Source organism: Rhinolophus sinicus, linkage group LG11 (assembly GCF_036562045.2).
Source record: "Rhinolophus sinicus isolate RSC01 linkage group LG11, ASM3656204v1, whole genome shotgun sequence".
Lineage (NCBI taxonomy): Eukaryota > Metazoa > Chordata > Mammalia > Chiroptera > Rhinolophidae > Rhinolophus > Rhinolophus sinicus.
This window is the reverse complement of record NC_133760.1, coordinates 36,619,558-36,629,037: the sequence shown is the minus strand read 5'-3', so window position 1 is coordinate 36,629,037 and position 9,480 is coordinate 36,619,558. Positions and strand designations below refer to the sequence as shown.

Here is a 9,480-nt window from a genome sequence, read left to right as displayed (position 1 = left end):
CTATTATTTGGAAGTCCAGAACTGTCTTGTGAGATTATTCAGAAACTAGTCTCAATCTGAGACCACATTATTGTTTAGCATTTTTCCCTAGATCTTTCTACTTTCCTCAGATATCCTGCAAGCACACCACCGATAAATGTAGAATACCCATCTTAAATCGTGTTTGTAGGGAAATAGACTGAAGACAGCCTAAAAACCAAGAGAGGGAATGTGGCTGCAGTGTGGGGAGAAAAGAAGGGCCAAGATCAGATTGGAAAGATAGACGGATGCCAAATTATTCACAGCTATGGTAATCTCTTTAATTGTCATTTTGTGGCAATGGGAAATAATAAAATTATATTTGGCAGGGGGCAGGAGAGTGCATTTTATTACACACACACACACACACACACGCACATGCACACAACTTGTTCCTTTTAGTAGAGGACTGATATGAGAAGTTTGACATATAAGTGGGGTCTGGGCAAAAAATGTGATAAAAGGACCAGAAAATAAATAAAGGTATGAGGTTCCATCTTTGATTGACACTTGTGTTTGAGCACCTTCCCTGTACCTCCTGGGAAGAGGCACAGAGAAACTATGACTTCTCAGGTATTACAAGGGCACTCAAACCAAGTCTCTTCCTGCAAATTATCATCAGACACTGGGTAGAGTGATTCCAATAATAAAATTATATTGTTTCCGCTAACACTAAATATAACGTAGTACCACCATTTTCTTTTTCCTTTTCCATTTGGGAGAGCAAAACCTACCTCAAACTTTCTTTGTGAAACCCATCCTAAACCCGAGTTACTCCTTCTGCATGCTTCCACAGCTTTTGTTCATTCATCCATTCACTTATGAATTCATTACACAACTACCTATTGATCACCAACATATGCACCAATATATGCCAAGCATCTGTTCTAAGTGCTGAGATACATTACAGAAAACCACAACACAATTCTTGCCTTTGTGGATTTTACAGTCTTACGTACACCCTTTTGTTACAGCACTGTCTCACATGGTTTAGAAAGTATACAGATGGGTTGTAAAGTGTTTGCGTCTTCCACAGAAACCTACATGCTCAATAATGGCAAAGGCTTTTCCAGCATCAGAGAAATATAGACATACAATAGATACATGTTAATAATAATGGTTGATACATGTTATAATCTGCTTTATTTCTAATTATAGCATGGCTACTGTCTCTTCTGCTCAGAAGTGATTTAGTCTGATAGAACTTTCATACAGCAAACTTCTAAAAAGCAATAAACCATAGGGGAAGAAGCACAGACACAGAAAGGGACAGATTTTCTGGAGCAGATTTATGAATGTATTAAATATTAAAGGGTTAGTCTCTATTGCTTTGTAGTTTAAGCAGCAATAAATGGATGTTAGGATTGATTAAATGCTTGCACTTTACTTCAATGTTTGTTTTGAACTGCTTATGGGAAGAATATGTAAAAGGAATCGAAATGCCTCTATCAAGGAGAATTTCTTCTGCTAGATGCACTTGGAGGTGATATATTCATACCTACAAATATTTTTGAATTAGGTGAATCTCATTAGCAAATCAACATCGAGAAGTAGAATGTAATCATAGAAAGCACATGCTTCAGAGTTAGATTGCCTGGTTTTAATTTTGGTCTGATCATCTGAATGCATGGCCTTATATAATTTCCTTAAATTCTCTATTTTATCATCTATAAAATTATTGCAAAACCCAAAGTGGTGTGTTTGTGCGTGCACATTAATGAGTCATGAAAACTTCTAAGCATAGAGTTTGACATATACTAAGGGCTCAGTGGACATCAGCACTTATGTTATTAAACATAGGATTAATTGAGTACTTCCTGGATGGCAGGTTTTGTCCTTAGCCCTTTAATGGATTGACAGAGTACACTGTTCAAAATTCCATGCAGGCACTACCTTCATTCCCCCATTTATATATGAGGCTTAGAGAACATCAGTGACCTGCCCTCAGACAGTCTGTGTCCTGTAGAATGAGCTTGAGCCCAGACAATGTGCTTCTGATTTCCATGCACGTAACTGTTATGAAGCCGCAGCATCAGGACCATCAAGGAGCTGCATGGATGCATGTGTGAGTCAGTGCATGCAAGAATGAATCCATGATGGATCAGTTCATAAGACAGTAAACATTTGGAACATTTTCTTGGTTACAAAAGGGAGGACAACATAGGGAATAAAACACACATTCTCATCTATGGTTTATCATAAACATGATCAACCATATTTAAAACCTAAAAGCCTATTGTGACCTGTACATTAATAATTTCACTACTAGGAAATTTCCAGAGAAGATAAGAAATATGCATAAATAGTTGCAGAATCATCAATTTCCACAAAAAAGAAATAATAAATGTATCTTTTCTTTCTATGATTGAATTGAATTATCAAGTTACCTGAACATGTATTTGGTATACTGGTGTGAAATAAACAATAAAAACAATAATAAAACTAATTATTTTAACCAGTAACTAATTAATTATGCTGTAATGATACAGAACATATTTTTTCTAGCCTTTGTTTTGTTTCCTTTATTATGCACAACTTTGACTATCGATTTATTTAAAAATCAATTGCCAAGGATACAGGTAACGACCTACGCATTTGTATGTCCTTGTATCATTACCAGTTTGGACATTGTCCCTTCATAACATATTTTAGTGCACTAGAGAAATAAAATGAGACCATTACCATTTAGTAACTAAACTTGCAGTGGTTATAAAGTTATCAGTAGAATTCAATAATAAGTAGAATGAGGCAGGATTTCCAGAAAAATAATTGGAAGAACATGTTTGAGGGTTTATTTTATTATTATTATTTTAAGGGTCTATTTTATTATTATTATTTCTTACTGTTATTAAACATTCTAGATTAATGTGTTAGAGACAATCTGGATTAAACATGGTTATAGAGGTACTTTATTTTTGGACTTCTAGAGCTTTTACTATGCTATCAGATATTCTCACTCCTGTCAAGCAATACATTATGATACATTTGATCATAAAGTTATTGATATTTTTCTTCTAGTGCATCTCTAGGGATGAGTTTTCTGTAGAAAAATATTGGAAATGTAATCTATTGCTCTGAATAACCACAAATCTTCTCTTACACAGACTAACAATGATGTACCGTTATTATCTGTTCCTAAAGGATGAGAATTATGCTAACAGCAGCCGGGTTTTCATTTAAAAAAATTTCCAGGAGGCTTCAGAACTCAGATTAGCATTCCTTTGAAACACACAAATGATATATTTAAAGCAATCATCTGCTTTGTTCGCCTTTTCCAAATAGCAGCCATCACAAGAAACGGTGCTCCCAATGGGGCTATTCTGTCCTCTCTGATTGTGCACAGATGAGCAGAATCCCCTTCTTGCGCAAAGAGAATTACTTTTTACTGAGCATGTTACCTGATTTAATATTATGGACTTCTGTTTTATGAATCATATTGTACCTTACACAGCTGTAACAGTACATCTTATGCTCAAAAAAAGCAGGAATGATTATCCCATTCTAGGGATAGAGGAACAGATTATTTGGGACCAGTAGCTATTGTTTCATTAGCTCTTTACTGTCATTTCCACCGTGCCCAGCTTCCGAGTGTATTAACTCCTTCTGGAGTTCTTGTCAAGGCTGAGTCACGCAGCTGGAGTGAAGAGAGGACAGAGCTTGGGGATGTTCCCCTCGGCTTCCAGAACCTTTCCTTCAGCAGGAAAGCACGTTAGAAGGGCATGAGGGACGAGGGGATACTGGATCCCCCATCGTTTTATAAGTATCCTCAGAACTGACCACACAGTTCCTTACTTGCCTGGGACACAGAGCATAGGCCACCTTTTAATGGCTCAAACATAAAATTGAAGGCTTTCATTTCACCATGGACATAGAAAAGCTCTGCTGCTTATGAGTATACCCTGACTTTCTCACCTGTGGCCCTGCCAACCCAGTGCTATACAACATGAAATGTGATTGGGCTTCTTAGTCACTGGCCCAGACCAGATCCAATGCCCTCCCCATGCTTTGCATCATGGGGGATGGGAAGCTTTTCCTTAATGCTTATGAGGCATTTCATTTATTCTTGCATTTTATAGCCAAGGGGCACTCAAACTTGGACACCACCACTTTGCAGCAGCATCAGGACCTACAAGTTTTCTAAGTTTCCTAAAAGCTTCTTTTCATAACAAATAAACTTTTTGGCACCTGGAAGGGTATCATCTACAAAGAGTATCATCATCTTTGTAGGCACTAAGTGAAGAAAGTATATTGTTCTTATTTAACATAAAAGCAAATGATGGCTTAGGCAGGTCACACAACCAAGTTTCAATGTCAGTCTTATACCAAACCCAAGTTCTCATCCTTGCTTCTCTCTATAGGTAACAGAAAGACATAAGCAGAACACAATGATGCATAGGGAGGTCCCAGAACCTGGAGAGGCAGGAATGCTATAATCTCCATCAACTGATTAGAAATCAGCAATATCCTGCACTAAAATCGACAGCAAACTGCTGAGGCACTCACAAACCCTAACTTCTATTTAGAGATGCTTCCTGTAAACCCTAGTAGACAATTGCACAAAATCAGCAACTTAAAAAGAATAAAACAAACAGAAAAGAGACTTAGTATGTCCCCCCACCCCACCACCCTCTCTCTCTCTCTCTCTCTTATTTTTTTCCCGTGAAAGTGTCAAAGAGAATCCAAGCCAGATGCTTGGTAAAAGGGGTGAGATTTTATTCAGACTATTGCAGTAGGGGAGAGAGAGAGACTTCAGCACAGAAATTAATTACACTCCATATAAGCATTTAAAATGCTGGGGAAAGTACTGAAATTGATCAAGGCGAGTTGGCCTGTGTGATGAAGCCATCTTGGTTTGTTAACAGCACTTGCCTGGTGCCCACAGGAGCTGGGACTTAGGGGAGCTTCCTTCCTGGAGGTTTGCATTTCAAAGAGATGGCCCCCATCCTTGAGGAGACCTTTCAGGGTGGTAGAAGACTTCATAAAGGGGCAGAGGAAGGATTAATAATTGCAAACTTTCTAAAGTAAATGATCTTTGAAAAAGAAGGTCAAGGTCCTATAGAGTAGTCAGGTTTTGGCTGGAACAAAGTGAATTATTTTGGCAGTGTTGAGCTTTCTTAAGAGGGCATTTTAAGAGAGCACGGCATCATCCTAGGGACATAGTTTTGGGTCTTTGTCTGATAGAAGCCATGCTAGAGTGGTCAAGTCTCTTAGTGCAGGAGGTTGGATGAAACCATTTGTGATGAGAGAGAGTTGTGTAGTTCTCAATAGCCAACGCATTCTAACTCCATTGTTCAAATATAGCTGACCCGCAAACTTTATAACCATGAAAATTATTTTTATACAGATTCAAAAAAAGTTTTCATCTCTTAGCAGCAATCTTTACTGCACCCCATAAAAGCTGCTGATTTGCTTAATCATGGGCTAAACTATAGAGGAAGCTTCTTAACTTAAGCAGATCCTAAGCTGGTTGCTAAAGATGTCACTGAATCTCAGAGAAAAATTAGTGAAACCTTTGGATATGGAGCACCTTTTAAGTGACAGATCACAGATATTTAGAATGGCCATTCAATTTACAAGAACCAGAAATTACAGCATTTTGGCATCAAGCACATATTGTGCATACTGTATTGACTACAGCAACCATTTCTTGACAACACTGATTGACTATTCTCTGGAAAACCATCATTGTTGAAGGGAGAATGTACTGTCAATGTCTCTCTCTATTCTGTGATTTCCTCCCCTTTCTGTGTTTCAAAGTAATTCTGAGTTGTGTTGTCCAAACTAAACATATATTTCTGGTCCACATACATGGATGGCTGTTAAGATTTATAGGTCCCTCAGGAATTGGTACCTAAGTTTTCAAATTCATACTAAACTTTCTGTCATTCTTTAGATATGTCATGCTCCCGAATGGCTTCTCTTGCACAGGCTGATTCCTCTGCCAGAAGTAATCTCCTTTCTATGTCCATCTGAGATTTTCTATTATTTCTTCAATACCTATTTCAAAGGCCTTATGTTCCGAGGTCTCCCAATCTCATGACCTTTCTTCCTCAGGTGGAACAAGGGCTCATTAGCATTACTGTTCTTACCATTACTATTATAATTGCTTATGCCTACTTCTTCCAAATATACATGTGAGCTCTATGAGGTTAGTTATCAATACATATCACATCATTATACACAATGGAAGCTGAGACTGCTGAGGAATTAATTCAGAAATTCAAATGTTAGGACCAGAAAAGACATAGCCACACCTACTTAACATCATTGGATTTGCATTTCTCCTGCCCTACATGGTCCCCAGAATGATACAGGATTGGCTTGTTTTCTCAGAATGAATTGTACATGGGTGAAGCGGCATCAAGATATAAGTTAGCTTTCTTGATTTTTGGAAATCGCAACTCAAGCTACCACAACAATCTATTTATCAACCACTTTTTTTTTCTGTTTTTTCCATGTTTTCTCCCTGCCTCTTTGATCAGGCTTTTATTCAAAATTAGCTGTCCAATGTGATTTGACCTTTATGGAATAAAGAAAGTTTAAGATTATGCCACAGGCTTCTTTTCTTCTGTGGTGGGTTTCTTTCCTGTGGGCTTCTTCTCAGCTGCTGGTTTCTTGTAGCTGCAGCCTGTTGTCCCACCAAAGTCTTCTTCTGCTTTGTAACGCCAACAGCCTTCTTTCCTTTCTTCCCTACCGCTGGCTTCTTGCCTGGAACCCCCTTCTCGTCTGATATGTCTTCTAGCACTGCTGCTGCTTTATCCCCCCTGGAGCTGGTGGTTCTTGACCTGACAAAGAATGGTGTTCCGGCGCATGATTTTTGCATGTGGGTTTTGCTTCAACATGCTTCTCAGGTTTTTCAGTGGATTCTTCTTCAGGACTCTGTGATAAATCTTCTTGCACAGTGCTCGAAGGGCTCTTTGAATCTCTGGGCTTTTCAAGATTCTTCTAAGGTCTGTATTGAGCATCCTGTGCATGGGAAGGTTGTAGTTACCCTTGAGGGAGGCGGCGTTACTCCAAGTGCCACACATATCATTGAACTTGCAGAAAGCATCTTCAGTCCAAAAGCAGAATTGGCCGACATGCCCACCAGGAGCAAGTTTCAAACTGTTCAGTTTGCTTACATTAAGCAGAGTCATTCCAGGGATGTTTCTGAAGGCTCTGATGATGCCGTTGTCCTCATTAGAGATGATGCAACGTCCCCTGCGCTGGATACGATGACAGTTTCTCATTTTACCCTTGCCAGCTCTCATTCACTGAGAGGCATAGACCTTTTTTATATCATTCCAGGCCTTAAGCTTCTTAAGAAGCTAAAGAGCCTCCTTGATCTTCCTGTAGCCTTCAACTTTACCTTCAACCACCACGGGACATTCAGGAACTTCCTCAATACAATGACCTTTACACATGACTAGGACTGGGAAGGCCGAGGCAGCCAGGGCAGAGCAGATGGCATATCGTGTCCATGTTGTGTTTATTCTGCGGTGCCAACGGAGCCAGGTTTTGGTTGGTGCAAACATGCGGCCTCCACGACATGTACTGCCAAAGGCACCATGGCCAGAACGGTAAGTCCTCCTGCCTCAAATTCTGGGAATTCCAGACACAGCTCTGCCAGGACCCACTCAGCACTGGTTTGATGACCTGCTAATCCACTGACAGCACAGAGCTATCTATTGTTTTTGTGCAAGTAGGTGTGAACAACGTTTACAATATGTGGTTGAATGGGAGCCTTCAACACAGCAGGCAAAGTGACATTTCTGCAAGGTGATTCCTCCTTTTCGGAGGACACTGATGTCAGTGGACAAGCACATGCCATGCAGGGAGAGGAGACGGCCACGCTCCTCCCAACCCAGGGGCTCCCACAGGAAAAGCTTATCAACCACTTTTGAGGATCACAGACACACCTTGTCAGGTTGTTTTGAGTTGAACAGAACGTAAATGTTGAGATCCACATACTTGAAATCATCCAGAGAAAATGTGATTCACAAGATAATATATAATTTCTTAGAAAAGGAATCAATGGTTCCTAGGAAACAATACTAGCTCAACCAAGAAATGGATTATGGCAGACTAGATCTGTTTTCTTTCATGACTAGTAAGACAGTATTTTGTCATAGAAAGAGAGGGAATGGGGAATGGGGAAAGGGACCTTTGTTTAATATTATTTATGTATCAGGCAAAGTACCATACTTATATGGTTTCTGTACTAAACCATTATATAAACTATTAGCCTAACATACAATGTGAGGAGGCTTGTATTGACTGATTAAACGATTTTTTTTTCCCTGATATAATTCAACTCATAGGTAGCACAGTAGGAATTCAAATATTGGTCTCAAATGGCTATGAATATGTTTTTTATAAGAGCCAGACATTTTTCTATAACTTTCCCCTACACAATGTATTACAGAGCCTCTGTTATTCTTTCCTCTCTGAAAGACCAATATCATTCAGCTTTTGTGATGGAGAGAAAACCACCATGACAACATTGGTTCCATGATTTTTTCCAGAGGTTTGTGACTTCGTGAATGACTCATGGTTAGCTAATATTTACTTACACAGATACATGCATGCATATACATACACACACACACACACACACACACACACACACACACACTAATTTTTTTAAAGGTTATTTCAATTAAGCAATAAGCTTGTTTCAGAGAATAGATAAGATTAATCAAGAGATCACTTCTGAATGAATTGGATCAAAATATATTAAAGAGTCTATGAAATTAGTCCACACTTCAAATAGTACCTATCAAATTGATAATGATTGCTACTATTAACATTATTGAATGTTTCATATGCATTATCTCATTTAACCTCACAGTATTTCAATAAGGAAGGATATTATTTTCTTCATTATTTTCTTACTATAAGGGCAAGGAAATAGAAGCTCAGACTAGTTAAGTATTGCTAGTGATGAGGTGTAGAATAGGATTCAAATCTCAGTATTGTAATTCAAGAACCCACGTTCTTATCCTCTACAGGCATCTCAATGACTAAACGTGCATAAGTTTTCAAAAACTTTGGTAATTATTTTTAGATTTCCTTTAAGTTGCATCAGCTCTAGTTTTTTCTTTCTATACTTTGTTCCTATAAAATTATATAAGTACCAAGGTCAAGGAGAGGCTTCTAAAATTCTATAAAGACCATTCAGGAACCCCGTGTAAGACATCAGTGTTAAGTCCTGTTCTGTCCAATTTCCTGTCATATGGTATCATTCAACTTTTAAAGTATATGTTACTAAGAATATCTTTTTTCTCCATATTGCACAGTACCTTTTATAGAAATGGTACAAACATTGTTTTTACTTAAAAATATCACAAATAATCAAAGACTTGCCAAAAGAAAAATATAAAATTTGAGGACCTCAAATTTCCTTGGAACTTTCAAATCCTTCTAAAAAAACATTGAATTGTATTATTATTATTATTATTATTATTATTATTATTATTATTT

General features: G+C 38.2%; 1 pseudogene; it reads right to left on the bottom strand.

The window, feature by feature from the left end:
- Positions 1-6,563: 6,563 nt before the first annotated feature.
- LOC109459312 (large ribosomal subunit protein uL4) lies at positions 6,564-7,863 on the bottom strand (annotated as a pseudogene).
- Positions 7,864-9,480: the final 1,617 nt, after the last annotated feature.